A 12,872-nucleotide genomic window follows, 5' to 3' on the forward strand; every position below is an offset into this window, starting at 1 on the left:
GGCTCAACATATAGGGTAGAGTGAACAAAGCATACAAGGCACTGGGAGGAGCTGGACTGTAGTGCGGTCACAACAAAAGCCCCGGGTGATCGTACAGGCCCTACAGCCTTGTCCTGAATTGGGGCAAGGACCTTTGTGTCCCCAAATTGACCAGCCATTGAATGTACGCTGCCGCCCTGGAGCAGGGAGGAGAATCTTGCGTGAGGCAGCTCTCTTTAGCTAACAGCTAAGGGTAGCCACCAAGGAGGGACCCAGCTGTGAGCTCTCAGCAGTCAGGATCCCCAGAAGCTGGGGAAAGAGTACCTCAGTCCCGAAAGGGTCAAGGGATCTGGGTGACGCATCACAGCTCTACTACAGTGACTCTATTTTTGGATCCCCAACTTAGGATATGGTTCTGGGTACCTGTTTACGGGTTGGTAAGTTACAGAAATTATGTAGCTTTAATGTCAAAGAAATCAAACAATAAGGCAGAGGTGGGAAAAGAGACTACAAATACGGCTTTGGTTTATGGGTAGGAAATGAAAAATATCTATCTTTTGCCTTTCCGTCGCTTTCTTCACCTTTTTCTGTCTCTGTCCCTTTGCCGTGTCACATTCTCTGTATGATACACATACACTAATACGATGACTGGAAACTTTGATAGCAAAGAGGGGAAACAAAAGAGAGAGAATAATCTGAAATATTGGTAACAGATAATTATTACCAATAGTGGTAAGTGGATATCATCATTTTTGAATAGTTCTGTCAACGATAATACACATGTCCTCTGAAGGAAGATGTCACAAAGGATGAATAAACCCTATTAGTCGTTCTGCATCCTCAGTAATGTTTTTATCCATAATCTTTCCTCATAGATTTTATTTTCTAAACCATATTAAAAAGACATAATTGCCTCAGGATGGTTCTTGCCTAAAAAAAAAAAATACAAATACTTGTACTACTGATCATTGAAGAGGACGTTCTATTTCATTTTCTATTTTATAATGAGAACCATCAAAAATGTTTATAAAGTTTAAAATCAAAATTATGCATTATTTATTGTTCTCTATCCATTATGGAGAAGCTTTTTAAAAGCTAGAAAGCCAACAACTAGCTGGAATGTCTCATTAGGACATGAATTTGAAACAGATCCCCAGGGGATAACGAATCCAGCTTATATTACAGGAAAATGTGAAGAGTATAAATTCATATTATGCTGCCTTGCTATTCTATTAACGAATGCAAAAATAAATTCTCTAGTCATTTTAACATGAGCAGCAAGATATTAGCGCAGAAGCCAGAGTTCAAAAAGTTAATGATAAATCTGAATCAAGAGTAATTTCGAAAGGACTCAAACGACAAAAGGCAGGGGAGAGTGAAAATTCAAATGCAGCAGGACATTATCTGATTAGAAATCCGCTGGCATTGTCCTCCATCGAAATGGCCCACAAATTGCTGATGTCTGTGACCTCTACAGTGGGATTGAATTTGGATCCCAAAGCTGGTGGCTCAGCATTTCCTGTCCCCTCTCTTTTCAAAATCCCACACTACAAAAGGGCATAGGGTAACACGTTTTACTGCTAAGCATGATTTGAACCTGTTGGAAGACTGCCCATTCAAAAGTGTCACCCTGGCAACTCACCGATGGCTTTTACCTTCAAAGAGTTTGCCCTAAACAACCCCCTCCGGCGGAATTCTGTATTCTACCCACAGGGTAGAAGGAAGGCAGTCTTGAATATTTCAAAGTCTGAGTACTTTTAAGTGGCAACTCCAAAGCTCACATAAGCGCTATCCATTGCTTTGCTGGCATAATGGTACGTGAAATACTCATTCTGGAATCTGAGCAGGAAGCAGCCACCCAATACTGCTGTCCACAGTAAGATGAGCTCCCACGAAGCCAAACAATGGTGGTGAAAGCTGACTTGCCCTTTCCCAGCCATCACACCTTCTTCTGTTCACTGTCTACAGAAGCTTCCACACCTGTCCATCTCTGTTCATGTCGTCATTCTGCTCAAGGTGGCCAAGCTACGCAGAGGGCAAACATGTCAAGACAACGTCTCCCCATGGCTCTCACCCGTTACCAAGCGAAGGGTGATTTACCTGTTTCCCATCCACGATATACTGTCTCCACTCCTAGTTCCATAAACACAAACTGCCAAGGGTCTCCTGTTTTGAAAACATCGTATTAGTCTGTGTCTATCCCACAAAGACTATGAGTGAGACAGGAAGGCAGATAAAGAGACAGACCAAAATGGGGAGACGTATTTCTTGGGCTCTGCACATAAGCAACTGGAAACTCCTTTTGTGACTGGCAGCTCTCAGGAGAGTGAATCACGTCGTGTACCAGCACCCTGATGACTTACAGCCCACTGGTTTCACGGCAATGACTGACCATTCTGTGAATTTCAGAGAATAATTCATTGTCCTTCAGACCACCTACAACTTGCACTCGTGTGACGTCATTCTAAGATACACCAACTCAGCATTTCCATGGATTCATCTTCTATACATGAAATTCACTGGGTCTTTGACCCAAACTGAAATAGCTTCTGCTTAAAAGTGTTGTCTTTAAAATACATGAGGAGTGCCTTTTTTAATGTATGAACCCTATCTCTTATTAAAAAAGGGGAAATAAAACTGGAAAAAAAAATAGGTTTCAGAAAACTGGGCTGTGTGGCCAGTGTTTGCCATGTTAGTTAATGTGCCTAACACATTGGTACTGCAAGTACCTACTTGGAAAAAATTGACTTGATAATGCATTGAGATGATAGTCCTTTTTTAATTGGAGTTTAAACATAGGTGATTTTGATTCTCTTTCAATCCTTCCTTTTAGCAGTGGAACCAGTACAGAGAAAATAAAGGCCGCCAGAAAACAAAATCCATGCTAAAAAACTTTTAGGTACAAAAATAAAAAATAATAAAACCTTAACCAGAGCCTAAAACAGTAAAGCAAAATCTGTTGAACATAGAGTGATTAACCAAAGCATATGCCATCAGTGTGAACTGATTTACTGAATTCAATTTCCTATTTTAAGACACATAGGTAATCTCACGGTTCAATAAAGATTTGGAAGAAGAAGGAAAATACTAAAGTGGAAAGGACAGAATGAGTTCCAAGAGGCCAGGGCGCCGGCTCCAGCTGTCAACACTGAGCAAGTTACTTAATTTTGCTTCAGATGAATTGTCTTGTGTATAAAAATGGAAGTGACATTAACTGATCTTGAAAGTTTCTGGAAGGATGGTAGAGAAGTGAACTAGAAGGAGGAAAAAAGGGGCATTTTGTAATTTTCCAGCAGGTCTTAAGGAGAAAAAAAAAATCAGTAAATTAATTAAGGCCATGGTAATCGAATCAAATTCACTCAAAATAGCACTATTGTAAGTATTATTTGAATTTAAAATTTTTACCCATGACAGTCCCTCAAAGAAGGCTCTGAGTAATGTACTTCAAAAGTCTAACTCGGATAGACTTGACCTCAAACAGTGCAGCCTCTGTTACAACAATCTTCCTTAATGACATTCTGGGTTGATGCCGGGAAGACCCAAAGGCTGGGACCCTGGCACCCCCCCTCTGGAGAATGCGAGAAAGATCCTACTCAGTCTTCCATAAGCAATGCTCAGATCCTGGGCAGAAAAATGAACGTGAGGAATTGACAAGAAGCCTCGATGTATACAGAAAACGAACTAAACTTCGGAAAGCCAAGCACTTTTCTTAAATAATTTCTATAACCACTGTGAATTAAAATGGAGAATGGCACTCGTTTGTAAGTCTCCCACATTTTAGGGTTTACAAGGTTTTTCAAATACTGGTTGAAATTTCCTTTCATCAAACTCAGAAGGTCACAACATTTGTCATGAGGAAAAATCCTAATTTATCATGCCAAGAAAATAAGGCCAAAAAGTACAGATACAAACGATAATGATAGGTAATGGCAAAATAAAATGAAAATTGAGAATGTGTTGAGTTGTGTGTGTGTGTGTGTGTGTGTGTGGCCATGCCACGCAACCTGTGGGATTCTTAGTTCCCTGACCGGAGATCGAACCCATGTCTCCTGCAGTGGAAGCATGGAGTCTTCACCACTGGACCACCAGGGAAGTCCCAGGAGTTGTGTTTTAAGTGTAAGAATGAATAATAGTGAGGGCTTAAGTACAAAATCAAATTCCTATTTTTAACTATTGCCTGTAACTCCCAAGTCAATGTTGCTAGCCCTGAACCCTCCCCTAACCACCACACTTAAACTTCCAACTGCCTGGTGGATATTTCAACCTATCTTTGAAATATATATGTCCCAAATATACCTCAACGTCCTCTCCTCTCCAACAGTAAGTCCGCTTCCCTCCTAATCCCCTTGATGACATCATCATGCTTCGGTCACCCAAGTCAGAAACCTGCCAATCCCAAGTCCTAACATGTTCTTGCTTCCAATGCCCAAACTATCACCAAATCCAGAATACTCTAGCTCTTTCAAATTTCACTCTCTCTATTCCTCACTGCTTCTACTCTAATTCTAGCCCTTCCATCTCTTCCCCAGATCATTACAAAACGGATCTTCCTTCCTTCAATCTGGCTCACCTGCAACTCTTTTTCTATACTTTCTCCAGGGTAACACACCTAAAACGCCAATGACTGCCAGTTTAAAACCCCTCAGGGGAAAAGGGAACCCTCTTACACTGCTGGTGCAGCCACTATGTAAAACAGTATGGGGTTCCTTAAAACACTAAAAATACAGTTACCATATGATCCAGCATTCCCACTCCTCGCATATATCCAGAGAAAACCATACTTCGCAGAGACACATGCACCCCAATATTCATTGCAGCACCATTTACAATAGCCAGGACATGGAAGCAACCTAAATGCCCATCAACAGATGAATGAATAAAGAAGATGTGGTACATATATACAAGGGAATACTACTCAGCCATATAAAAGAATGAAATAATGCCATTTGCAGCAACATGGATGGACCTAGAGGTTATCATACTAAGTGAACTCAGACAAGGAAAGACAAATATCATACGATATCACTTATTTGTGGAATCTAAAAAAAATGATACAAATGAATGTATTTACAAAACAGAAACAGACTCACGCACACAGAAAACAATCTCATGGTTACCAAAGGGGAAAGGTGGGTGGGGAGGAATAAAGGGAGTTTGGAAATTATCAGATACACACTACTATATATAAAACGGGTAAACAACAAGGTCCTAGTGTATAGCACAGGGAACTATATTCAATATCCTATAATAAACTATAATGGAAAAGAATCTGAAAAAGAATGTATCACTGCTGTACACCAGACACTAATACAACATTGTAAATCAACCATGCCTCGATTTTTAAAAAAACCCTCAGTGCTTACACTTACACACACACACACACACACACACACACACACACACACACACCCCCCACACACACCCATACCTGTGGTTCAACAATCCTGAAAACGTATTACTTCCACATGTGGGTTTCACACACCTATCCCACCGCCCCTGCCTGCAATGCCCTCCTCAACCCCACCCTGCTCTTTACCAGGCTAACTCCTAGTCATCTTTCAAGGGCCATTTGAGGGGTCACCTTCTCTAGGAAGCCTGCTTTTACACACACAATCTTCCAGCCCCAGGCTGCCTTTGATGCCTTTTCCATTTCCATTCCTTAGTGTACTCTCGATATATTTATATCATATTGGAGTTGGTCACATTTATTTATGCATTTATCTCTGCAACTTACAGATATTCCTTGAAGGGTAGGACTTATCACCTTTGCTTTTTGAGATCCTAGCAAAGTTTACTGAATCGAAATAAAAATGAACCAAACTATAGAGGAAAACAGATTGCAGCGTATGAGGGTATTTGGAGGGTTATAAATGTTCGGAAATAGTCATTGTTTTTCTTACTTATGCAAATAATACATCATGGTTTACAAAGTGCTTTCACATAAGTTATATTGTTTGATTCTTAAAACAATTCTAGAAGGCAGGGTAAGGCAGAAATGAAGGCTGAGGGAGACCCCAAATGCATAAGAAATTTCTCCGGGAGAACAAACATTACTAATTTTTTTAAGGGGTGTGTGTGTGTGTGTGTGTGTGTGTGTGTGTGTGTGTGTTCAAGTAGGTCTTCATAGATCTTCATTTCACAGCTCCAAACTTTAAATAAATTCCTGTTCAGTCAAAATAGCCAATTGATTTCCTTCACCACTACTAAAAAAAAAAAAAAACTCCTGCAAAACAAAAACTCTCAATTCTTTACCAAGAATTATCAATAACCTATTCCCTTATTCACTCTTTTCCAAGAAGCAGATCTTGGAAGACAGAACAGCTCATTTAGACTTCTAAAGACAAAGAGAAAACTGTTTCACTCTTACCTTCAGAAGATCCACTGGGCCTGGAATCTCCTGAAAGTTTCCCTGATTTTGGAAGCCGTCCTTTTCCCGGGATGCCAATTCCCTACAGCAGCTTTGGTCAAAGTCTTCAGCACACAGGTGTGGAATATCACGAAGATTTCTGAAAAGGAAAAAAACAGAACAGTGTAAACTGTTTCGGGTTAGCTAATTCTATTAAGCTGAGATTTCGTTCAACTATCCTACTGAAACTGACAAGGGGAACTTAATACGTATTCAAGTCCATGATGAATTTTAACCAAGCCTTACTGTAGTTACAGACATCAATGTCTAAGAAACTTTAGGTAATTTCATTGCAACAGGTAATGAAAAAAGGTAACACAATTCCAGTTACATTTTGGTACAGGATAGTAGTCTGAATGACCCCTAAATAGCAAACAACTGCACACACAAATCAAAGAGGGCAAAAAGGCACTTGATCTTATTTTACTTGAATACTTCATGGGAATACATGGTGCTTCACAATCACATCAACAAACAGGCCGCAGCTGGGGAGAATCTAATACAGATTGAAAAGAACAAAAATGAAGAACGAAGTATTTGACGAAGGCTGACGATCTCAGTGAGGAGCGCAGCTATGCAATTACATTTCAGAGGTGGCTTTGAAGGTGCTGAGAAAAGAAAGCATCTGAGAATGAAGGTTTCAGAACACATCGTCGTAAGAAAACAAGCAAAAGGTTAAGGCAGAAAAGCAAAGAATGAAACTTTAATTAAACGGAAGCCAACTAATAGTGTTTGAATAGTGTGTTTATTTAATACCTCACTTTTATGAGAAAGAGTGAAAAAAAAATCACAGAAAAAAATTGTTCAGAAGACCTCTTTTAAACCAGAACTTCGGGGCGGTATACAGGGAGAAACGAGGAAAGCAGGAAGTCTAGACCTGCCTTTCCCATTCATAGTCTGACCTCAGGCTTGCTAAGTGCTTCTCAACCTTGTGGACACCTTTGCACCACCAGGAGAGCTTTTTAAAAAATATCAGTGGGGCTTCCCTGGTGGCGCAGTGGTTGAGAGTCTGCCTGCCGATGCAGGGGACACGGGTTCGTGCCCCGGTCCGGGAAGATCCCACATGCCGCGGAGCGGCTGGGCCCGGGAGCCATGGCCACTGAGCCTGCGCGTCCGGAGCCTGTGCTCCACAACGGGAGAGGCCACAACAGTGAGAGGCCCAAATCAGTGACTCAGCCCCATGCAGCCAAAGAAATCCCTGACCAATTACATCAGAAGATCAGGTAAGATGGAACCGAAGCACAGGCATTTTTTTCAAAGGAGAGAAAGTCAGAGACATTCTTTGATGACTCATTCACAGCTAAGAGTTCTGTCTTCTCTACACAATTTGAACCTGATCACTCAATTTGCTTTTAAAACAAATACGGTTTAAATTAATAGTATCCAAAATTTTCAAACCCTAAAAAATTAAACAGTTTCCCCTTTCGAATTATAGTTTTCTCCAGATATATGCCCAGGAGTGGGATTTCTAGATCATATGGTAACTCTATTTTTAGTTTTTTGAGGAATCTCCATACTGTTTTCCATAGGGTTCCCTTTTCTCCATATCCTCTCCAGCATTTATTTGCAGACTTTTTAATGATGGCCATGCTGACCAGTGTGAGGTGATACCTCACTGCAGTTTTGACTTGCATTTCTCTAATAATTAGCAACGTTGAGCATTTTTTCATGTGCCTGTTAAGACATGGAAGCAACCTAAGTGTCCACTGATGGATGGATAAAGAAGATGCGGTACAGATAGATAAATACATAGATAGGTAGGTAGACACACAATGGAATATTACTCAGCCATTAAAAAATGAACTAATGCTATTTGCAACAACATGGATGGATCTAGAGATTATCATATTAAGTGAACTAAGTCAAAGACAAATATCATATATCGCTTCTATGTGGAATCTAAAAATAGCGTACAAATGAACTTACCTACAAAACAGAAATAGAAAACAAACTTATGGTTACCAGGAGGTAAGGGCAGGAAGGATAAATTGGGAGATTGGGATGGACATATATACACTACTATGTATAAAATAGATAAGTAATAAAGACCTACTGTATAGCACAGGGAACTCTACTCAATACTCTGTAATGACCTATATGGGAAAAGAATCCAAAAAAGAGTGGATCTATGTATGTGTATAACTGATTCACTTTGCTGTACACCTGAAACTAACACGACACTGTAAATCAACTATACTCCAATAAAACATTTTTTTAAAAAGATAAATACATAAATAAATGAATAGTTCCCCAATTTTCGAGAGGAGGGAACTAGGGCTCTGAGAGATATAATGACTTCGGCAAGGTCCAAGGGAAGCAGCAACACGAGGATGGAATCAAGTTTCCAGGGAGGATAAACGCAGACCCTGAGCTGGGGCCCGACCCTATTTTGGGCTGGGCTGGGTATGACAGGACCACATGGGGCCACACTGTTGACGAGGGCCTGATGCTACTGACTTGCTAGGCACAGGAGAGCATAACCTCAGGGTTCCCACCCCTTACGGACTAATGAAGATAAAAATAATCCTAGGAGCTGAATTACTGAGCACTTTGTATGAACCCTACATGGTGCTAAGTGCTTTAATCCTCACAAGAACTCTCTGACCTAAGTACGATTATTAGCCCCAATTTATAAATGAGGAAACTGAAGCTGAGAGTGCTTTGTCTTCTCTCCAAAATGGTGGAACTGGAATTGTAACAAAGCTGTTCTCTCCCCCGACCATGTACTGCCTCCAGGGAATGCAGTAAACAGGCAGCTGGAAGCAAGGCTACTGTGCCCTGTATCTGCCCTATCTTCTCTTTGTCACAAGGCATTCTCACACTAGAAAATGGAAACAGAAGCACCCTGGAGTCTTCTCAGTGCTTTCAGATTTTCTCCGATTAAATAACTAGTTTCTGTTGTTTGGGAAAGGATGAACATTGTACGGAATGATTTTTCTTCTCCCTGCACGCACGCGCACACACACACACACACACACACACACACTCTCTCTCTCTCTCTCTCTCTCTCTCTCTCTGTCTCTCCCAAATTAGTAGAAGCTGAATGGTGAGATTTAATGCCACTATTTTGGGGACTTCAGCTCAGACAACTGTCAGAAGAGTCACCACTGAAATCCGTCCTAAATGATTCAGTCCATCATGACATGTGAATTTAAAAGCTTAACTGAAATCTCTGGAACATCATTTACAATTCCTTAGGAAAAAAATGTATGAAACATTCTTATACTCATCTTCAAAATCTTAGAGAAGTATCTTTGTTGCAGTTTGCTGGCCCAGTACATTTACATTATGTAAATGATTTCCTTTCTTTAAATAGCACCGTTATTGGCTATAATAAAATCTAATTTACGAATATTCCCCATATTAAACATGTTTTATTTAAGAGGCTAATGCAAAAGCATTACTGCTTCTGACACCTTAGGCAGATCCTAGTTACACTGTGGCAAAATCATCTTCATAGCTCAGTTAAAAAATAACGTGAAAAGCTGGTTTTCACTATACACTTCTGGGAAGAAATAAAAGAGTGACAATAAAAATGAAAACACAATTTTGAGAACTGGAAGGGGCCTGGAAGGTATATCCAATCATCTATCTGCCTACGGCCTATTCCATTTTCAGGGAACTCTGTATGGAGTCGAATCTCTTCCTCTGTAGCTTTCACTCCTCGGTCCCAGTTCTGGCCCTTGGACAGATCCAGATTCACGTCCTAGTGTAAACTTCCCCAACCTCAGCTCATCACTGCTCAGAAAAGCAGGGATCACCTGCTGTTTTAGCAGAGGTGGCCACTGATAGGACCAGGGGTAAGGACCTGCCTCAAGGGCATCCACAGAGGCTGGTGGATGACAGATGAGGTCGCTTTGCGCCAAGGTCTCTGCCCTAGAAAAGAGAAGATAATCAAATTAACTCGCTCTGGGATCTGGAGTGGATATTGGGAGTCAGAAGAGAACCTATTGAATACGCAAAGGTGAGCAGAAAGGCCAGTAGAGAGACGACAAGAGATAAGACTCATTCCCTGCAGTAGCCTCCAACCCTGATAACTTCCCACTTCCCATATCCAGACAGACATCGGTCCCTCCTCTTAAAGGTGCCCTGTTCTCTGCAGCCCCAAATGCCCAATACTTATGGACTAATACTGGGGTGCCTCATTTACCAGCCATTCTTATAGCTGCATATCAGGTTGACAATATCTCCATTATTTTTTTGTAGGTATTTTTGTTAGAACCAAGAGAAGCCTTTACTTGCACCCCATTAATATTTCACCTTTTCTTCTTACACTGGAGGGGTTTTTTGTTTGTTTGTTTTTACTTTTTTGGCCATGCCACACGGGATGTGGGAACTTAGTTCACCAACCAGGGATTGAACCCGCACCCCCTGCATTGGGAGCACAGAGTCTTACCCACTGGATCATCAGAGAAGTCCCCTATGTCACCTTTTTAGAATGGAGTTCATCATTACAACTTGCCAAAAACATCTGACGTCTCAATTCTGCCCTTCCAAAATACGTTACGGCTTTCACCTCCGTGTCATCCACAGATGAGACCAGCATGCCATTTAGAATGATGATCATGCTATGACACGATATGGAATTGGACACTATTTCACAGAGCCCACGGTGGTATAAAAAACAGTGAAAACCAAACTGTTAATAAATTAAAATGAATTTATTTTAGTCTCGAGGTCACTCTTTAAAATTAATAATTACCAATTCTCCAAACTGACTGCAAATCATCCTGAAGATATAAATAGTTACATAAACTGACACGACCAAGCTGTTCATTTTGCTGGATAAAGGTTTTAACATGTACTTGGTAGAGACTGCAAAACCCAGAAGAATTAGGCTTTAGCATCATTGGGGAAAATTAGGCCACACTTGAGATAATTGGCAACTTGAACTTTGTGGTTATAGAGTAATTACCCGTGCAGCAGACCAAGAAGTTATATTTGAGAAACATACTGTGAAAACAGAGCCAAGCTTGCCTCATCCTTCCCTGAGGCAATCATGAAAATCAGCAGAAGCTGTCATTTTAGGTATCTGGTATACCCCTGTCAAAGTGAAATTGTTCTCCAAAGATCTCAACTGCTTTGTCTAACTTTGCTTTCAGTAAGTCACATGGGATTTCTCTTTACAGTAAAAAAAATCCCACACACATCTGGGCACCTAATTTACTACAAAGGAGGCAAGAACATACAATGGAGAAAAGACAGCCTCTTCAATAAGTGGTGCTGGGAAAACTGGACAGCTACATGTAAAAGAATAAAATTAGAACACTCCCTAACACCATACACAAAAATAAACTCAAAATGGATTAAAGACCTAAATGCAAGGCCAGACACTATAAAACTCTTAGAGGAAAACATAGGCAGAACACTCTATGACATAAACCACAGAAAGATCTTTTTTGACCCACCTCCTAGAGTAATGGAAATAAAAACAAAAATAAACAAATGGGGGCTTCCCTGGTGGCGCAGTGGTTGAGAGTCCGCCTGCCGATGCAGGGGACGCGGGTTCGTGCCCTGGTCCGAGAGGATCCCACATGCCACAGAGCGGCTAGGCCCGTGAGCCATGGCCGCTGAGCCTGCGCGTCCGGAGCCTGTGCTCCACAACGGGAGAAGCCACAGCAGTGAGAGGTCCACGTACAGCAAAAAAAAAAAAAAAGAGAGACATGTACCACAATGTTCACTGTAGTACTATTTACAATAGCCAGGACATGGAACCAACCTAAATGTCCATCAACATATGAATGGATAAAGAAGATACGGTATGTGTATACAATGGAATAGTACTCAGCCATAAAAAGAAACGAAATTGAGTTATTTGTAGTGAGGTGGATGGACCTAGAGTCTGTCATACAGAGTGAAGTCAGTCAGAAAGAGAAAAACAAATACCATATGCTAACACATATATATGGAATCTAAAAAAAAAAAAAAAATGGTCATGAATAACCTAGGGGTAAGACAGGAATAAAGACATAGACCTACTAGAGAACGGACTTACTTGAGGATATGGGGAGGGGAAGGGTAAGCTGGGACAAAGTGAGGGAGTGGCATGGACATATATACACTACCAAACGTAAGACAGATAGCTAGTGGGAAGCAGCAGCATAGCACAGGGAGATCAGTTCAGTGCTTTGCGATGACCTACAGGGCTGGGATAGGGAGGGTGGGAGGGAGGCTCAAGAGGGAGGGGACATGGGGACATGTGTATGCATATGGCTGATCCACTCTGTTGTACAACAGAAACTAACACAGTACTGTGAATCAATTATACTCCAATAAAGAGATCTATTTAAAAAAAATCTCACATTAAAGGGCTTTTAAAGTTCTTGTGTCGGCTTTCCTTAGTTTTTTCTGTCTCCACCATGACTGTCAGGCTTTCAAGCTGTAGTTTCTCATGGTGGTCAGCATGCCTGCCTAGAGCAATCAAACCCATCCTCATAGCTCCAATTGGATACTTCTGGTCTTCCCAGGGCCGACTCTGCATAAAGGA

The 12,872-nt window shown here is 41.0% G+C and overlaps 1 protein-coding gene across 20 annotated transcripts in view; it reads right to left on the reverse strand.

Annotated features, from left to right (window-relative positions):
- Nucleotides 1–12,872, reverse strand: part of NRCAM (neuronal cell adhesion molecule) — a 320,798-nt gene that overhangs the window by 245,465 nt on the left and 62,461 nt on the right. For all 20 annotated transcript variants that reach the window (XM_060304837.1, XM_060304827.1, XM_030871144.2 and 17 more), the window contains exon 2: nucleotides 6,347–6,485. The gene's annotated coding sequence lies outside the window, so the exon portion shown is untranslated. The remainder of the gene's footprint in view (nucleotides 1–6,346; nucleotides 6,486–12,872) is intronic.

Source organism: Globicephala melas, chromosome 9, assembly GCF_963455315.2.
Source record: "Globicephala melas chromosome 9, mGloMel1.2, whole genome shotgun sequence".
Classification (NCBI taxonomy): domain Eukaryota; kingdom Metazoa; phylum Chordata; class Mammalia; order Artiodactyla; family Delphinidae; genus Globicephala; species Globicephala melas.